The 19,583-nt window shown below is 48.2% G+C and overlaps 1 protein-coding gene across 2 annotated transcripts in view; it reads right to left on the bottom strand.

Annotated features, from left to right (window-relative positions):
- RBM47 (RNA binding motif protein 47) overlaps window positions 1-16,603 on the bottom strand; it is a 77,986-nt gene extending 61,383 nt beyond the window's left edge. Inside the window, exon 1 of one of the 2 annotated variants that reach the window (XM_006169222.3) lies at window positions 16,475-16,603. The gene's annotated coding sequence lies outside the window, so the exon portion shown is untranslated. The remainder of the gene's footprint in view (window positions 1-16,474) is intronic. The other variant, XM_006169212.3, reaches the window with a different exon arrangement.
- Window positions 16,604-19,583: the final 2,980 nt, after the last annotated feature.

The raw sequence follows: 19,583 nt of genomic DNA, 5'->3' as shown, positions 1-19,583 counted from the left end.
AGAGAGAGAGAGAGAGAGAGAGAGAGAGAAAGGAAGACCTGGCCCCACAGTCTAGTGTTTAAGGGAGCCAGATCCCGCATAACTGACAACGGTTTGAATCCCTGCCCCGACGGCTTGAAAACCACACCGGGACGTGTGCGTGCATGGAGAGTCCTAAGAAGATAGAGAAAATGAAGAAGGGATTGTGGCATGACCAAGCCCCCCCCCCCAGGGGAAGTTTTCTCCCTCCCTCTCTGTCTCTGGCAAGCACACACCCTCCGGCAATTGAAACAAAGAGAGAAAGGAAGAGATGGAAAGGTTAAGAAATGTCCCCAAGGGGCCAGTACGGCCTCTGGGAGGTGACTTCTCACTTTCTCTCTCTCCCTGCCTCTCTCTGGTGAGCGCGCGCACCCTATGGCAAAAATCTAAAAATAAATACATAAGCCTATGTTTATTACTTTAAAAAAAGAAGTCTGTAATTCCAGAGAGGAGACTAATGTCAAGATCTGTCTTCAGGCCCCTGTCCACACTCTGATGTGCATATGTGACACGAATTTACTTCATTGAGCAAGCTAGTTTTGCTTAGTCTGGTGAAGATACAATTGGCTTGGGCCATACAATGAGAGGTAACCCTTCTAGAAATGGTTCTTCCAGGACATCAGCGACCTAAAACTGATGCCTCTTTAAATTCCCATTCCTAAAGATAAATAAACAATTCTAAACATTGGTAAGTGTTACAGTGGGTGTAATGGTTTCTAATTGCTAGAAAACATGAAACATTTATATATGGTGTCTGGAAAGACAGGCTTTTAACTCTAATAAATTAATATGACTGTGATTTGGTATTTTTGCAAACTGGAGAAGATATTATGGATATTATTCAGATATGTCCTATTTGGGTTGGCTTCTAACTCTCTGTGGCATTAATATTATGTTACTATAAGGTACTGGGGCCTGCCAGGGGCATCATGGATAAGGGGCTGGATCCCACATTGTTGAATATGTGATTCAATGGAAAGGTTAAGAAATGTGATCATTATAGGGACCAGCAGTTAGCATAATGGCTATGTTGCTGGACTCCCACGTAGTCAACCGCAGTTTGCGTCCTGGACCCGGCAGCTTAAACCTCACGTCGGGCGTGTGTGCATGCATGCCCAAGATCCCGAGAGGAGAATGGAGGAGAAGGGATTGCGGCGTGGCCATCCCCCCTGGGGGGTGATTTCTCGCTTTCTGTCTCTCTGTCTCTCTCTGGCTGGCTGGCAAGCGCATGCGCCCTATAGCAAAAACTTCTTCCAAAAAAAAAGAAAAGAAAAGAAAAAAAAGAAACGTAACCATTATAGAGATAATGAAGAGAGAGAGAGAGAGAGAAAGGAAGACCTGGCCCCACAGTCTAGTGTTTAAGGGAGCCAGATCCCGCATAACTGACAACGGTTTGAATCCCTGCCCCGACGGCTTGAAAACCACACCGGGACGTGTGCGTGCATGGAGAGTCCTAAGAAGATAGAGAAAATGAAGAAGGGATTGTGGCATGACCAAGCCCCCCCCCCCAGGGGAAGTTTTCTCCCTCCCTCTCTGTCTCTGGCAAGCACACACCCTCCGGCAATTGAAACTAAGAGAGAAAGGAAGAGATGGAAAGGTTAAGAAATGTCCCCAAGGGGCCAGTACGGCCTCTGGGAGGTGACTTCTCACTTTCTCTCTCTCCCTGCCTCTCTCTGGTGAGCGCGCGCACCCTATGGCAAAAATCTAAAAATAAATACATAAGCCTATGTTTATTACTTTAAAAAAAGAAGTCTGTAATTCCAGAGAGGAGACTAATGTCAAGATCTGTCTTCAGGCCCCTGTCCACACTCTGATGTGCATATGTGACACGAATTTACTTCATTGAGCAAGCTAGTTTTGCTTAGTCTGGTGAAGATACAATTGGCTTGGGCCATACAATGAGAGGTAACCCTTCTAGAAATGGTTCTTCCAGGACATCAGCGACCTAAAACTGATGCCTCTTTAAATTCCCATTCCTAAAGATAAATAAACAATTCTAAACATTGGTAAGTGTTACAGTGGGTGTAATGGTTTCTAATTGCTAGAAAACATGAAACATTTATATATGGTGTCTGGAAAGACAGGCTTTTAACTCTAATAAATTAATATGACTGTGATTTGGTATTTTTGCAAACTGGAGAAGATATTATGGATATTATTCAGATATGTCCTATTTGGGTTGGCTTCTAACTCTCTGTGGCATTAATATTATGTTACTATAAGGTACTGGGGCCTGCCAGGGGCATCATGGATAAGGGGCTGGATCCCACATTGTTGAATATGTGATTCAATGGAAAGGTTAAGAAATGTGATCATTATAGGGACCAGCAGTTAGCATAATGGCTATGTTGCTGGACTCCCACGTAGTCAACCGCAGTTTGCGTCCTGGACCCGGCAGCTTAAACCTCACGTCGGGCGTGTGTGCATGCATGCCCAAGATCCCGAGAGGAGAATGGAGGAGAAGGGATTGCGGCGTGGCCATCCCCCCTGGGGGGTGATTTCTCGCTTTCTGTCTCTCTGTCTCTCTCTGGCTGGCTGGCAAGCGCATGCGCCCTATAGCAAAAACTTCTTCCAAAAAAAAAGAAAAGAAAAGAAAAAAAAGAAACGTAACCATTATAGAGATAATGAAGAAGGGATTGAGGCATGCCCATACTCCCTGGGGGAAGGAGAGATGATCTCTGTCTGTCTGTCTTTCTCTGGCAAGTGCACATACCCTTATAAACAAATAAAAATATACACATACATTAGGTACTCAATAATTATTTGCTGAATAAATACATAAATGAAAGTGAGAGGAGAAGGAAACTTTAAGGCAAACAGTAGGGGAAAAAAATCCACCTCGAAGAAAAGAAGCCTACAATCATGAAAAAAGTTAAAAAGGCGAAATTTAAGACCCACTGCACGTCGATCTGATCAATGAACAGGAAGCTTGCAGATGAGATACATGCTGACCACTTAAATGTTCAGGTGGATGGGAAATAGCTCTGCAACAGCAGGTGCGTCAGTAACAACGAACACGACGGCTGGGGAACAGAGGAGGCCTACCCTTGCGAGAGCCTTGATGAGCAAAACACAGGTCTTACCCCTCTCTGGGTCCCTGGCGCTTGGCACACACTGGAGCAATGTTTGATGAATAAATTGCCCCTTAAAGGTCATAGAGCTCACTCCTCATTTCCTAGAGGTGACCCGCCCAGATGATTTTCATGACAGAGCTGTGGGCCAATGCTAGAATAGGAGTAAAGGTCAGGTTTCCTTCCTCCCAGTCCGAAGTTCACGCAAAATCATTGTATGATGGACTCCTGATCCATTCGCACTCCAGTGGGGACCGTCCCAGTTACTGAGCTCTAACGAATGTCCTTCAAATTGAGCTTTTTTGGGGGGACGGGGGGAGGAAGAAAAAACTCACACGTGCCCAGCGTGAGTTTAAGCCATCGGGTCCGGGACTCGAACCGTGATCGACTACATGGGAGTCCAGTGATACGGCCATTATGCCAACTGCTGGTCCTGAATTCACGTCTTTTCTATTCCAATGGTGAGGAGGTTCAAGTTCCACTCAACGCACTACAAAAATGTTTGGGAGACTTAAGTACCGCTTGGGTGAGCAGAGCTGACAGCTCACGTGATGTTTCTGACCTTTCAGTTCTGCCTCTCTTGAGAGGCAGAAGTCCCTTCCTGACACCAGCTCTAATAACCCACATAAGCACCACCACCCCCAAATCCATACACCACCACCAGCAGTCCCACAGGGAGGCCCTAATACGCACGCACACATAGACACACACATGCGCGTGTGCACACACACACACACACACACACACACACACACACACAGGTTGCCTCTCTGCTGCTGCCGCAGCTCAGGAAGCCCATCCATGCTGTCTTCGGCACTGACATGGTCCCCAGCAGAGACCTGAGGCCGGCCGGTCCACTGGTCAGAACAAGCTGACCCGGAGGCCAAGGCTGGGCACCCTGCAACGCCTTCCGATGGAACGTAGAGGCAGGCCTGTGGGGCGTCCTGGGTGGCAGAGTGGGCGTGCCACACTGCCCAGGTCACCTGCCGTGCTGTAATCACGTGGACACGTCTGCCACAGCAAGTGTGTGCACGTGTGTGTGCTTGTCACTGTTCAGAAGAGGGGGCGGAGAACTTCCTTCCATGAGCCGCACCTGGTTGGCATGGAGCGAGGTCAAGCGAAGGAGGAAGCAGTGGAGAAATGGCTTCCTAGCCCTGACTGCCGCAGAGGGGAGAGGCGGGGACAGACGGTGACTGGGCCACAGGGGCATGTGCGTCCGTGAGTGGTCAATGACACAGAACAGCTGGCTTCACCAGTCCTGGACGGCCACAGCCAGTGTTGCGTCACAGAGCCAGGGACTGACACCTGACATTTCTCTCTTCCCTCTTCTCTGCTCCCTGTCTTGGGAACGCGCTCCAGAGTGGGAATGAGAAACTCGAGCTGAGGGAGGGAACGGACGTGACAGGAGCGCTCTGAGCTGGCACTGGGCTGCCCATGAGCCCAGAAGGTGGGCTCAGGCAGGAGGAGGCTGGGGAGACGTTTGGGAGGGGCTGGTGGCTGGCAGCAGGTGACAGACACTGGGAAGGTGAGCAGCGGCCACGCAGGTGCCATTCCTGGCATTTGGGAAAGACTCCGAGGGATCAGGAGCTGGATGGAGGTCACGTGGAAGGGCACTGTCCTGGGGGGCCGTCACCTGGGCAGTGCGTTGCCACTACAGTGCAGAGCGGCCAGCAGCAGGCTTGTAGTTACTGACATGTCAGTATCGTTCAGAAATAACTCGGTCCCTGCGCTGCTTCTGGCTATACAAGACACCTGTGTTCACCATAAAAACGTGGAAAAGCCGAAAGGGGGACAGGGCGAAGGGGACACAAACACGCATGCAGACACGCAGGTGTACACGGCAGTATGGCTCGAGGCTTTTTGAGTTTGTTTGTTTGTTTGTTTGTTTTTTGCTATAGGTCATGCATGCTTTCCACAGACAGAGGGAAAGTGAGAAAGCACCCCCCCAGGAGGATGGTAATCTCTTCTCCTTTCAGGATTTTGAGCACACACGCTCACATGTCAGGTATGTTTTAAAAGCCACCAGGTCTGGGATTCAAACCAGACTGCAGGCATGTGGGAGTCCAATGCCTTAACCACTATGCCACCTGCTGGCCCCAAATAAATCTCGTTTCCAAGAATTAAAAAAAAAAAAAAAAAGTGGGACCAGCAAATGGCAAAATGATTTTGTCGCTGGACTCCCACATCGCAGACCGTAGTTTGAGTCCCGGGGCTGGAGGCTTGACACTCACGCCAGGAATGTGCGTGCGCACCCAGGATCCCCAAAGGAGAAGGGAGGAGAAGGGGCTGTGGCATGGCCGTACTCCCCAGGGGGTGATTTCTCACTTTCTCTCTGTCTTTTTCTGTCTCTCTGGTGAGCGCACACGTCCTATAGCAAAAATCTCTCCAAAAACAAAAATGCATATTGTGCAAACAGCAGAGTGTCCGGAGAAACACAGTGGAGTGAGCCCTGGGTGAAACAGCAGCCAAGAGTGTGGAGAAGGTTCTTTATGTCATGGTCCAGTGAGAGCGAGGCTCGCGAGTCGGCCGCGTCCTTGAACTGGTCTACGGTTCTTCCCACAGACCCCCAGCTCAGAAACTGGTCTTTTTTTCCTACAAAATTACACTTAATTTCAAAACTCCAGTGAAAATACCTGTCATTTGATGTAACAGATAGAACCTTTATCACACTGGGATTATAGTCAACTAGGTGGGGGTAGCAGGTGTATTTAACGCCTTCGTATCTTACTGTCCCCGACGTAGCTATTTTCAAATAGCAGAGACTATATGTATCAACTGCTCTAATATTACTATCAAAAGTAAAAGGCATTTTCAATTTTATAATAGGTCATTTTATTAGAAAGCAGAATTTGGGGGGGATACCAGCAGTTGGTGTAATGGCTATGTTGTTGGACTCCCACGTAGTCAACCGCGGTTCGAGTCCTGGACCCAGAGGCTTAAACTCATGCCGAGCGTGTGTGTGCGTGCCCAAGATCCCCAGAGGAGAATGGAGGAGAAGGGATTGCGGTGTGGCCATTCCCCCTGGGGGGTGACTTCTCACTTTCTGTCTCTCTGTCTCACTCTGTCCTTCTGGCGAGCACACATGCCCTATAGGAAAAACCTCTCAAAAAATAAATAAATAAATAAACCAACTTAAAAACAACAACAACAGTGAATTTAAATGTCTAGGTTTTACCATTTTTAAGGGGCACAAAAGTCACAGGGGCCAATGCTCAGACGCTTGAACTCACTGTGAAGTATGAGCCCAGTTCCGCTCATGTGTGCAAACTTCCTTCCAGGAAATCCGGTTTGAAGGAAAGGCAAACTGAAGTCTACTAGACACCCATGACATGCCAGGTATTTTCATGCACTGCATGTTATTACAACTAATCCTAATAATAAAAATCAATAATAAAGAGGAAGCCATTGCTCTGGGAAGGGGAGAGTCTCTCCCTGCCATACACGCGACAAGACCAGCAGGGCATCACCTTTACGACCATGTTCACTGTACCCAACTGCCATCCAAGGGACCTTCATGGCCTGCTCAGCATCTCTGAGGCCATCCGGCCTGGCAGTCACGTTTGCAGCTGTCTTGGGGGCAGGAAGCCACTGAATTCTGTTCCTTTCGTGGCCTACACTGCGCTCTTTGGTAGAGAAGGGGAATGACTCAGGAAGAACTGATGAAGTAGTGGCTTCACTGCTTCTAATTTTCCTTCACAGAAATCTGGAGAGGGAAGAGACTGAGGGGATCGCTTCACCACCTCCTGCCCACAGAGCCTCCCTTCCTCTGGCATCCACAACAAGGGGTCCCCCAGTCTCGCTGCCATAGTAGGGGACTCCCCCCCTCTGCTGACACAATTTGACCTACAGCAACTGACAATTAACTTTAAAACTGAATCTTGAACCAGCAGGTGGCAGGGAAGTTAAGGAGACTGGATCCCACATGGTGATTTTGCAGTTCGAGACCTGGACCCGGTGGCTTGGAGCGTGTACATGCATGCTGAAAATCCCGAGAGGAGAACAGAGGGGAAAGAATAAAGACATGGCTGTCCCCACTGGGGGTGATTTCTCACTTCCCCTCTCTTTCTCTCTCTCTCTGTCTCTGTTTCTCTCTATCCAGTGAGTGCATGTGCCCTATAACAAAAACTTAAAAACAAAACCAAAAAACTGAATCTCACCCGGTACTACACGCCCATTTGTCAGCAGTGTGTGTTGAGGTAAGTTAAGGCTTGTCAACAATTTGTTTTAGGACTCTTGCATTTATTTCTATTATAGCCGAGACGATAATTAAAAGGTATTATTTTCTGATGGGTGACTGGGTGATTCCACGGGGAACCGAATGCACTCTGGCATCAAACTAACCTGAGATTTACTAACCCAGGAGGTCTTGCTCCTGGCACCTGACTGCTCACTGCCCACTTCCCACTCAGAAGAAGAGGCTGATGGTCCCGCGTCAGCAGAACCGCTCAGGGAGTGACACACAGGAAGTGCACTATTAACAGCACGATCTGAGGAGCCCTCGCAGACCCGGGGTGCTGAAGGAGGGTTTTGAATGGCTGACACGGTGAGGGTGGTGGTGTGGGCCCGCGGGAAGAGCAGGGTGCTGTGGAGTGGGTACTTGGGCGTCAGCTCCTTCACCAAACCAGACCTGACCTTAGCTTCATTTCAACATTCTCATATGCAAAATAGCATCCTTACCATCTCAGCATTCAAAAAAACCCAAGCACGAACATTTGAGGAAGTACTGTATTTTTCATACGGTATACAAATGGAAGCAAGCCACGGCTCCTGTGATGGCTCACAAAGCTAAGAAAAATCATTTCAGAACAGTCTTTAATGAAGGCTTGCAAGCAGTCCCAGACAAAAGAGGTGTTCTATGGGGGGAAGTAAGAAAGGCTTTGTGGCCCAGAACGGGAGGGGGCCTTGCTCTTTCTAGAAGTGACTTCAGACCTTTGACTGAGCCATGATCAGGGGGGTTTTCATGTGATCCTTGGGCAAAGGGTGGCCTAATGCACCTGCCTGGCCTCTCGGCTGAAAGGATGACCTATCTGCGCGTGTTTTATAGTACAGGATTGACACAGTGTTCAAAGCACAACCCGTGTAAGGGCCAGGTGGTGGGACAGAGGTAACCCGACTCGATCCACATGGAGAAGGGCCTGAGTCTAGATCCCAGGACATCCCTGAAGACATGCACCTCTGTGCCCACAACCCGAGCTGGCTGAAGCTGGGGAGGACCATGATGTGAAGACCCCATTAGGCACGCCCCCCTGCCTTGTGGAAGAAAGAAAGAATTAGGTAAATTTTGTAAAACCACATAACCTATTTACATTGCAATTAGAAAAAAAAAATCTAAAGGGCATATACATACTTTTGTTATTCTTTTTTTTTCCTTTTTTTTTTTTTTTTGAGAAGTTTTTGCTATAGGGCATTTGTACTTGCTGAAGAAACACAGAGAGACAGAAAGCAAGAAATCACCCTCCATGGGGGACGACCGCGCTGCAATTCCTTCTCCTCCATTCCCCTCTCGGGATTTTGGGAATGCACGTATACGCACACGCACTCAGTGTGAGTTTCAAGATGTCAGATTTGCAAGTTCTTTGACCGCTATGCCCACTGCGGCCCCCATTCTTTTCTTACTCTAAGAGAAGGACATTCTGAGGAAATCTCTGGTAACTTTTATGTTGCAATAACTTGTGAATGCTTATCTTCATAGTGTGGGGGAAACAAATCAGAAAGGGTAGTAATAAGTAAGAAATACCGAAACTTTGGCCCCCATCCCATACAGACCTCTGCTCCTCTGCAAGACGTTCAGTTAAGTCGGATTTTGATATACCCATTGGAGCAGGGTTCACAGGGTTAAAATTCTGGGAGTCAGAATTTTAACCACCTTCTTCCCCCTCACCCCCACCACGGCTTTCACTATAGGGCATGTGCATTTGCCAGGGAGGAAGGCAGAGAGAGAAAAAGCAAGAAATGCCCCTCCCCGGGGGTACAACCATGCCACACTCCCCTCTCCATTCTCTTCTTAGGATTTTGGACACACACACACGCCCAGCATGACTTTCCAGCCGCTCCATCTGGGACTTGAACCACTCAGTCACCCATGAGGATCCAGTATTTTAACCACCATGCCACCTGCTGGCCCTCTGGCATTTTCTTACAACTCCACTTTAAGCCACATGACCTTTGATGCCAAGGAAACTTCTCAGCTATTCTGACTTGAAATTCACCTAACTTTTTTTTTTTTATAATGATGACATATTCTTTGATGCACACACACAAAAACCTGATCTCCAAAATTATACAGATTTTAGAGTATACTCTGCACATCAGAAACGAAAAATTGCTCATAAGCAACAAAACCAAACCCCAGGGCACCTCATTTTCAAAACAAGTTTGGAAGAGAAAGAGAAGATGGTCTAAAAGAACAAGGCTGGCTGATGGCTGGCATCAGACAGAGAAGCTGGGTCCACCTGAGCTGTGATTTCGAAGCTCAGTCCCGGACACTGTCTCTACCAGAACCGTATCGCTCTCTGTTGGAACTAAACATTTCCATGTTACTTCAGTCGGGCCGTAAGTCATGAAACTTTTCTTTTCCTCACCTGCCCATCAGGGGTGGTCGCCTCCAAAAGCAATCATTTTGGTTAAATAAACAGCCCAGCCTGTGTGGGGCGTTAGCAAAGAGACTCCCAGAAACGGACTCCTCCCCTACCCTTTCCATCCTATCCTTTATGAAATCACTTATTTTTAAAGAGCTGTTACACACGGGGAATAATTTTCAAGCCATATAGTCATGTTTTCAATCCGCCCCCCTTTCTTTGGTATAGGGCACATGAGCTCACTAGAGAGAGAGACAAAGAGAGAGCAGGGAGGGAGAAATCACCCCCCAGGGGATGACCATGCCACAATCCTTTCTCCTCCATTCTCTTTAGGATTTGGAGTGCAAACACACGTGTCTGGCACGTTTTTCATGCCATTGGGTCCAGGACTAGAACCACGCAGTTGGCCATGTGGGACCCACAAACCTCCACCCCACCTGCTGGCCCAGATTTCCATAATTTCCTACTCTCATAAGGGAAAACTATGCTGCAAGCAAATGATACTTCTAGCCACATGAAACTACGTGGATCAAACCACAGACACACACACACCAAGAGAAAGAAGCCAGATGTAAGAAAACACATATCGTAGGGTTCTATTTTTATGACATTTGAGAATAGACAAAGTTGGGTGTCTCTGTGACCCAGTGGTAACGTACTTTTCAAAAAAAACTGGATCCCGTATGGCCACCGCAGTTCAAATCCCTGGCCCAGGGCAGCCAGAGACACTGGGCATGCGCACAAGTTCTACGGAACCAGCCAGCTGCAGGACTGGAGGAAGGGGATCGTGGCATGACCAGACCCTGCGGAAGGTCTTTCTCTCTCTCTCTCTCTCTCATATGTGCACACTCCATATCATGAAGAAAGAAAAAAAAAAAAAAAGAAAGGAAAAAAAGAGACCATCCAAAGCTAATCTATGTTGACAGACATGAGAATAATGGTTACTTGGGGGAGGAGCTCACAGGGAGCCTTCCGAGATGCTGAAACGGTTCGGTGCCTGGAACTGGGTGGTGGCTACCCCAGCTGCACGTGTAAGAGGTCTTCCAAAAGTTTGCGGAAAATGAGTAGCATGAAAAAAACGATGGTGTGGCTTTCAAAATTCTTTTATACCAAAATAAACTTGTAGTTTTTTTTCTTATTCGATGCATGCGCTCACTGGAGAGACAGAGAGAGAGAGAAGGAAGGTGAGAAATCATACCACCAGGGGGGCATGACCATACCGTAATTCCTTCTCCTCTATGCTTCTCTTTGGATTTCGGGCATGCACACACACGCGCCCGCTGATTTTCAAACTACCAAGTCCAGGACTCGAGCTGCTGTCGACTGTGTGGGAATCCAGCACCTTAAGCACCACGTCAACTGCTGGCCCCCTAAACTGGTACTTTAATTCCATTTCTCCACAAACTGTGTGGTCTCCCTTCATATGTAAAATTCCTCACGCTGTGTGTTTAAAGAGTTAGGCATGTTCCCGTCTTCATGTTATACTTCAATACGTGTTTACGAAGAATTTTTTCAGAGCACTTACTAGTCGCTTCTCTGATTTTCCTTCCAGTCTCACTTACGTGATGAGCGATTCGTTCATTCGCATCGCCTCCTCTTCGGACTTGTATGTGAAACAGTCCAAATTATTGAATTGATCCATTTAAGCAAGAAAACTGCTACCTCATGGGCACAAATATTTCTCACTATCATTTTAAACAGAGGTCATGGAGCACACCCCTCTCCAGGGCAAACCAAGTCATCCTTAGAAATTCTCATGGTGAGGACGGCACGTGGCATGGTGGTTAAAGCGCTGGATTCCCACATGGCTGGCCACAGTTCAAGTCCCAGACCTGGTGACTTGCTTTCTCTCTCTCTTTCTCTTTCTCTCTCTCTCGGGCCAAATTAAATAATAATAATAAACAATAAAGTTAAATAAATAATTCTTTTAAAAGGAAAGAAAGAAATTCCCATGGTGGAGCAAGGCGAGGCTGGCATGCCAGCTTCAGGGGCCACAGCTGGGACACTGATGACAGTCACTATTGGCCCTTCCTGTGACTTGCTGTGATTTGCTGCGTGTCTGCCTCTGACCACCTCTGTCCTTTTCATTTGTTCTTTTTCATTCATTTATTCTGGTACTTTTTGAAGGCCTACTATGTGTTAAGCAGTAGAGATGGGGTGAACAGTAAGACGCCCGTGACACACAACCTAAGGGAATTCACCTTTCACCAGAGGAGGCAAGGATAAACACGTGCTGGGTACAGGGAACGCCAAGCACAGGGCCACACTGAGGTCTGGGAAGGGCACCTTGGAGAAGTGCATCTGGGCAGGGAGAGAGGGGTCTGGCCCCGCGTGAGCGCTTCGGAGGTGTTCACAGAGTGGATGGGAGAATGCACAATCAGGTGAGGAGGGGGAGGAGGCTCTGATTAACTCTGCATCAGAAGCCAGGAATTTGACTGAAAGCTGTCTCAACCAGGACAAGTGAAAAGCATTTTAGGTGTCACTCCACTGGACTAGACACGCTTTGTTTTTATCGAACCCTACAGAATGAAGCCAGCCACTCACTGCCCAAGTCTCCGTGAAGATCCTTCCTCCGTGAAGAGCCTGTGCAATTCTGGCTCATGCTCCCACGGATGTGGCTTTTCTGGCACAGTCACCAGGATTACCTTGGAAGATTTGTCACCCACCACTGCCTTAACAGGGCTGTGACAGCTCTGTCCAGGAAAGCCAACGCCTGCTGCAAAAGGACATTTAATTTGGAGCCCATTTTTATCCCTGGAGATTTCATCAGCATGACATTTTATCAGTCAGTCAAAACTTGCCATCTGGGGACCAGTGTTGGCGTAATGGCTATGTCGCTGGACTCCCATGTAGTTGACCGCAATTCTAGTCCCGGACCCGGTGGCTTAAACTCACGCTGGGTGCATGTGCGTGTGTGCCCAAGATCCCGAGAGGAGAATGGAGAAGGGATTGCGATGTGGCCATCCCCTCTGGGGGGTGATTTCTCGCTTTCTGTCTCTCTGTCTCTCTGGCAAGCGCACACACCCTACAGCAAGTTAAGCAGTAGAGATGGGGTGAACAGTAAGACGCCCGTGACACACAACCTAAGGGAATTCACCTTTCACCAGAGGAGGCAAGGATAAACACGTGCTGGGTACAGGGAACGCCAAGCACAGGGCCACACTGAGGTCTGGGAAGGGCACCTTGGAGAAGTGCATCTGGGCAGGGAGAGAGGGGTCTGGCCCCGCGTGAGCGCTTCGGAGGTGTTCACAGAGTGGATGGGAGAATGCACAATCAGGTGAGGAGGGGGAGGAGGCTCTGATTAACTCTGCATCAGAAGCCAGGAATTTGACTGAAAGCTGTCTCAACCAGGACAAGTGAAAAGCATTTTAGGTGTCACTCCACTGGACTAGACACGCTTTGTTTTTATCGAACCCTACAGAATGAAGCCAGCCACTCACTGCCCAAGTCTCCGTGAAGATCCTTCCTCCGTGAAGAGCCTGTGCAATTCTGGCTCATGCTCCCACGGATGTGGCTTTTCTGGCACAGTCACCAGGATTACCTTGGAAGATTTGTCACCCACCACTGCCTTAACAGGGCTGTGACAGCTCTGTCCAGGAAAGCCAACGCCTGCTGCAAAAGGACATTTAATTTGGAGCCCATTTTTATCCCTGGAGATTTCATCAGCATGACATTTTATCAGTCAGTCAAAACTTGCCATCTGGGGACCAGTGTTGGCGTAATGGCTATGTCGCTGGACTCCCATGTAGTTGACCGCAATTCTAGTCCCGGACCCGGTGGCTTAAACTCACGCTGGGTGCATGTGCGTGTGTGCCCAAGATCCCGAGAGGAGAATGGAGAAGGGATTGCGATGTGGCCATCCCCTCTGGGGGGTGATTTCTCGCTTTCTGTCTCTCTGTCTCTCTGGCAAGCGCACACACCCTACAGCAAAAATGTCTCAAAAAACCCGAAACAAAACAGAACTTGCCATCTGGAGGACAGAAGCAACTGATGACAAGTGCCACCCCTGCAGGGGGGCACCCCCCAGTCACATACCTTCGAAAGCCAACCTGAAGAACAGCGTTACTAAATCATCATGTTTAATAGCAGCAAAGATTAATCGGCCGGCGATGGGAAGCACGCTTTTCAGGCTTCACGTGGTGTAGGACCAGATCTGTCCGTAACTTGAACAAAACGAAGACCCCCTCGCAAGAGGTGCAAACGCAGCCTGCTTTCCTCTGCCTCTCTTGTCATTCCTCATACTCACCATCTGGAAAAACTAAACAGAAGGACTGCGGAGAATGAGGACTCTCTTGATGAAACACGTGAAGGAAAACAAGGAGGGCAAAGTCTCTAGAAGTGGGTTTTGGAAAACTTTCCCCCTGTCTTTCCGCTCTTGTAAGATTTCAGAGTTAATCAAGCATTAAGTGACTTCAGGGAGTGTGGGGTGAGTGTGTGAGCTCCTCCACTGCTCAGTGCCTGTATTTTGAATTTGTGTGGTATCACAGAGGGTGAGTACAATCCTTGTTATTACCATATAGGCGTGGTGGTTAAGGGGCTGGACTTCCCACACAGCCAACCATGGTTTGAGTCCCGGACCTGGGGACTTGCTTTCTCACTTTCCCTCTCTTTCTCTCTCTGGAGAGCCGATAGCAAATTAAATAATAAATAAATAAATAATTATTAATTATTAATTAAGAGTTTGGAAGACTCTTAAGCAATCTTTTTTTTTTTTTTACAGAGGTTTTTGCTATAGGGCACGTACACTCACCAGAAAGACGGAGAGAGACAGAGAGATAAAAGGTGAGAAATCACCCCCCAGGGGGTGATGGCCATGCCACAATCCCTTCTCCTCCACTCTCCTCTCGGGATCTTGGGCACACACGCACACACGCCTGGCGTAAGTTTAAGCCACCGAGTCCGGGACCTGAACCATGACTACATGGGAGTCCGGTGACAAAGCCATTATGCCAACTGCTGGTCCCTCTCTTAAGCAATCTTAATGCATCTGTGTGATGAGCAAGTGGATAAATCCTCACACCCCTGTCTTGAAATCTCGAGAGAGGTAAGAAAAGGTTAATTCACTTGTTGAAGGTTACGTCAATCTTTGGAGGTCAGGGTAGTGAAACTCAATTTTCTGACGCGCATATAAAAAGATGCCAACTCTGTCATCCCTCCAGCAAACTCAATGCCTGCTGGCTGCCACAGTTCGATCTGGTCTTATTTGCCTAAACACACAAAGCCCCAAGGAGGTTTTTCCCATAGGGGAAGTCTCCTCTTAATTTTGAAAAAAAAAAAAAAAAAAAAACCAAAAAAACAACAAAAAAACAAAAATAGTATTTCTTCCAGCTATTTTATAGCAATTAGAAACTCGTCAGAAGAAAGACGTTTGGCTTCTTACTGCTGGCGTCACCAGGTAAAAAGGGACCCAAATCACCCAAATGAAGGTTTTTCATAATGGAAGGGCTCGTCAACTTGAGCGCTGTTTTCACATTTACAGACAAGGAACCCCAACCTCCAGGTCACACACCCGTACCGAACCTTATTATTACAATAATAATAATAATGAAATACATAATAAATGTAGTGGGCTTGAATCATCCTGAAACTATCCCCCTTCTGCCCCCGAACATGGAAAAACTGTCCCCAATGCGAAAGAGGTTGGGGACCACTGCTTATATAAATTTCCTACTGTCAGGCGTGTGTGCGTGCATGCCCAAGATCCCGAGAGGAGAATGGAGGAGAAGGGATTGCGGCGTGGCCATCCCCCCTGGGGGCTGATTTCTTGCTTTCTGTCTCTCTGTCTTTCTGGCACGCGCACGCGCCCTATAGCTGAAAATCTCTCATAAATAAATAAATAAATAAATAAATAAATAAATAAATATCCTACCATAAGATACAGCAGAGAGGCCAGATTCCTTAAGCTCGTCGTATTGAATACATTAAACTGCAATATCTTTCTCCAAGGACTGGAGATTACAAACATCTTCTGGACCTCACCTCTTTCCAGATTTTCCTATTTACTGGTTAATAAAGTCATTAATAACACAGTTTTGGCTGCCTGTGTTCAGCCTATCATGATTACGATCCATTAGATGCAAACATTTGATTAAAGTTCTAGCTTTATCATACATGCTCATATCTTCTACCCCCCCCAAATAAAGTCAGAATAAAAGGACTTAATATTCCCAAGAAGTGCTGATTCATGAGTTTCTCCAAAATGATGACCAGCATATAAAAAGTCCCTCTCAGCTGCTGTGTTCTAGAAGAGAGATCTACGGATAAACAAGCAGTCTTTGAAGCTGACCTTCAATTTGTTATCTTGGCTAAATTGATCAGAAATGAGCCAGAGTGGCAGGGCAGGGGAGGCTGGCTGGTGGGTGGGACGACTGAAAACATCTTCAGGAACCCAAAGCCACCATTTAACAAAACCTTTAAATGGCATGAGTCACCCGGCACTCCGAAGTGCAAATCACAAGGTTACACGTCAACTCCTTAGAAACAGCACCCGGTTCTGAGCTGGGCTGCTACAAACGCTAGCATCGGACCGGACCCGCCATGAAACCTCAAGCCCAGGTAGACTGGACCTCGCTCTCCAGGACACGCACGTCCCTCTAGCCAAACCGAAAACAACCTTCGACAGAAACCATAGGTTACAATCTTCCAAGGACGCCGAGCCAAGGAGAAAGAGAGCTGGCAAAGAGAATTCCTTTGACAGGACCCCATCTCCTCCCCTCTCCACTCCCACCCCTTCGGCGGACGGGAACTCGAATTGTTCGCAATCTGAAGTTTTAAATACGAATAAATACTGAAGTCAGAAACAGGTACCTGCAAACACCTGGCTCTCTCCTCGCCGGCTCGCTCTCTCTCCTCCCACACTCTGGCAACGGAATGCCCTTCAACATCATGGCTCAGTGCTTTTGGTAAATGTTTTACAAGACACTAAAACAGCCTGGGTCCCACCCTCAGAGCAAACACCATTGAGAGAACACAATATAATGGTCGTGAAGATATCAGTGTACAATAATGGAAATGAACACGCAGGACTCCTGTCCCCACTTCCTCTTAAAGGGGAAAAAAAAATCCCAAACTTCTGGGTGGTGGGGTTGGACTAACAGGAAGAGCTGGAAGAAATAAAGCTTGAGACTAGAATCCTTAAGAGCTTTTCTCTTGTTTTCACAGGCTGCATTATGATAAGCTCATTGGTTTAATCCCCCAACAAGCCTTGGCTTGTTAAACTGAAAAACTGTCAAAGCAGAGAATTAAGTAAGGGTACAATTCACCTAGCGAATCTGTAGACCCGGCGACAATTCCATAGGGACCAGGAATTCCTAGGTATGGAAGGAAGAAAATGCAACTCGAAACAGTGATTCACACACCATCTTCCACCCAAACAAAATGGGCTTCCCGTTTTCCATATTCCTCAAGTTATTCGGGGTTAAAATCCAAACTCTGCTTCCAAACCAGAAGTTTTGCATTCCATTCAAGTTAACAATTACAAATGGAGAAGAACAACAGAAACTCCAAACTATTAGCACACCCAGCATGGCAGGTGCCCCGGTACCAGCAGGGTTAACATACAGAGCGGGTGCTGCCTGGCTTTCTGGAAACGACACAGGGAGACGCCAGGCCCGGCCCACACTGGCAGCATGCGCCTACCTGCTCCAGGAGCTGAGAGAGGCAGAGTGAGAAATGAGAAAGCTCAAGCTATTTACTACCGTCCCGGCTGCTCGCTATAAGAAAGCCAAGGCCATCCTGGGAGGGACAGCTAGCTTTGGAAGCCCCACAGGAGTTGGGCAAACACAAAAACCCACTCTCTCGTCCTCCGCTCCCAAGGCCCAGCTCCGTCCCTTTAAGAGGCCTGGTGAGAGGACAGAAAACTAAACTTGGAACTGACCTTTCGATTTTCTAGACTCCAGCTGTGTGGCCTTGAGGAAGACCCTCACACTCCCTGAGCCTGAGCCCTTATCTGGGAAATGAAAATGAACCACCCAGAAATCTCAAGAACAGAAAATCCTGCAATTCCACCTAGCAGAGAGCACCCAGCAAAGGGCCCCCGGGCAGTTCTTTGCATTTGCAAATCCTCCTAAAAGCTCTTGAAACATTCTTCTCCTGCTCCCTAAAGTGCAGACAGGCCCCAATGTATTTCCAGCATCTCCCAAGTTCTAGAAGCTTCAGGGTAGTTCTAGGGCTAAGGACAATGGACTCCACTTCTCTGTCCTGTGCTGGGGCCATCTGTCTGGAATGGCACGAGGAATGATGGCTTATCTGGCCACTCAAGGGGCCTGGCCACAGGGCAGATACGCCCTGGCGATGTGGTTTTATTTCACAACCTGCTCCCCTCCCGCCCTCTACCACGGTTAGCTAACCCGGTTACGCACTCCCACTGGGCTGTTCTTTTCCTTCTTCCTTTCCTGCCTTGCCTCCCTGGGACAGACATGACAGGGATGGAGGGCAACCATTCTCATCACCTACTTCTTCTGTGGTTTTATGTGGCACGTCCAACCCCGGTGTGGGAGGTGAGACAGTGTGGGAGGTCACCCCAGTACTACAGATGAGGAAACGGAGACACAGAGACACCCGACAACTAGTCCACGGTCACAGAGCCTTTGTTGGTGAGAAGGGGCTGACGCTGGGCTGTCCCGACAGGCCGGGACCCTCCTGTGGCCAGTCAAGACACGGGCCACCTCCCCATCCTAAACACACCTCGTCAGTGCCACAGGTTTGCGCCTGGTCTACTCTGCCGTCCTGCCCAGGGTGGCGAGCTGTCCTCCAATGGCTCTCATCTCTTTCCACCTTCCCTCCGGGCTGGCGGTCCCCTTATTCTGACCTTTTTTCCCCCAGAATTATTTTATTTAACTTCATTGATTTTGCATTTGACCAGAGAGGGACACACAGAGAGAGAAAGTGGGAAAGCAAGGCACCAGGTCCGGGACTTGAACCATGGTTGGCCATGTGGAGTCGAGCATCCTTAACCACCACCTGCCGGCCCCAACAAACTCTGTTTTGAAATTGGAGCCCTCGTTTGACCGTGAAACCTATCCAAATAATCTGTATTTCCTCAGTTAAGTAAACCTTCATGTTCACTTTCTCTAGGGTCGCAGATGTGCTGTTTGGCTTTAAACCCAGGGGGCTGTGCTCCCTCTGCGCTGTATTATAAGAGCACTGCTGTGCTTCTGTTATCAAGTATTTTATCTCACACTGCTCAGAGACTAAAGTCTGTGGCCCTGAGGGAGAGCAATGCCCTCTGTGCTATATAAGGTGGTTTTTTTTTTTTTTAATATTTTTTCAGAATTATTTAACTTTATTTATTTTCATTTGACCAGAGAGGGAGAGAGAGAGAAAGTAAAAAAGTAAACCTGCAGGTCCAGGACTCGAACTGTGGTCAGCTATGTGGGAGTCCAGCACCTTAACCACCACACCACCTGCCGGCTCCTCTGTGCTATATAAATGTTTTACCACAGTGGTTCTCACCTCCAGCCGACGAGTCTAAGTTTTTGTGCCACCATCTTGGGGACGGCAGGGTGCAGTTACGGCCTTAAACTGTGGAGTTCTGATGGGACAGAACTATTACTACGGTCAGGGCCTGCTTGAAAGCATCTGTCCCTTCCGAAGCCCGTGCCTGGCCTGGGCATCTTTGCAGCTAGCATACATGTGGCCTGCAGAATGGCTTCTATTCCGGAAGGGGTTTTGCACTCTCTTGGACACTAAGAATGAGCACAGAAGCAGAGGTCGAGGCTTCATGGAGTGTCCCAGTCTCCCAGAGTCTCCCAAAGGCCTTGAACATCCATCCTCAAGTCCCTTGAGCCACTTCAGTTCTCTGGAGAGGGCTTCGGAGAGCGCCCTGCGTGTGGCCTCAGAAACTTGGTCAGCCAGCCCGGCCTTAACCCAGACCCAAAGGAAGGGCTCAACAGCCCATGGTGGTTTCCAGAACTGC

Source organism: Tupaia chinensis, unplaced genomic scaffold (assembly GCF_000334495.1).
Source record: "Tupaia chinensis unplaced genomic scaffold, TupChi_1.0 Scaffold146907_1, whole genome shotgun sequence".
Lineage (NCBI taxonomy): Eukaryota > Metazoa > Chordata > Mammalia > Scandentia > Tupaiidae > Tupaia > Tupaia belangeri.
This window is presented reverse-complemented; position numbering and strand designations above follow the sequence as displayed.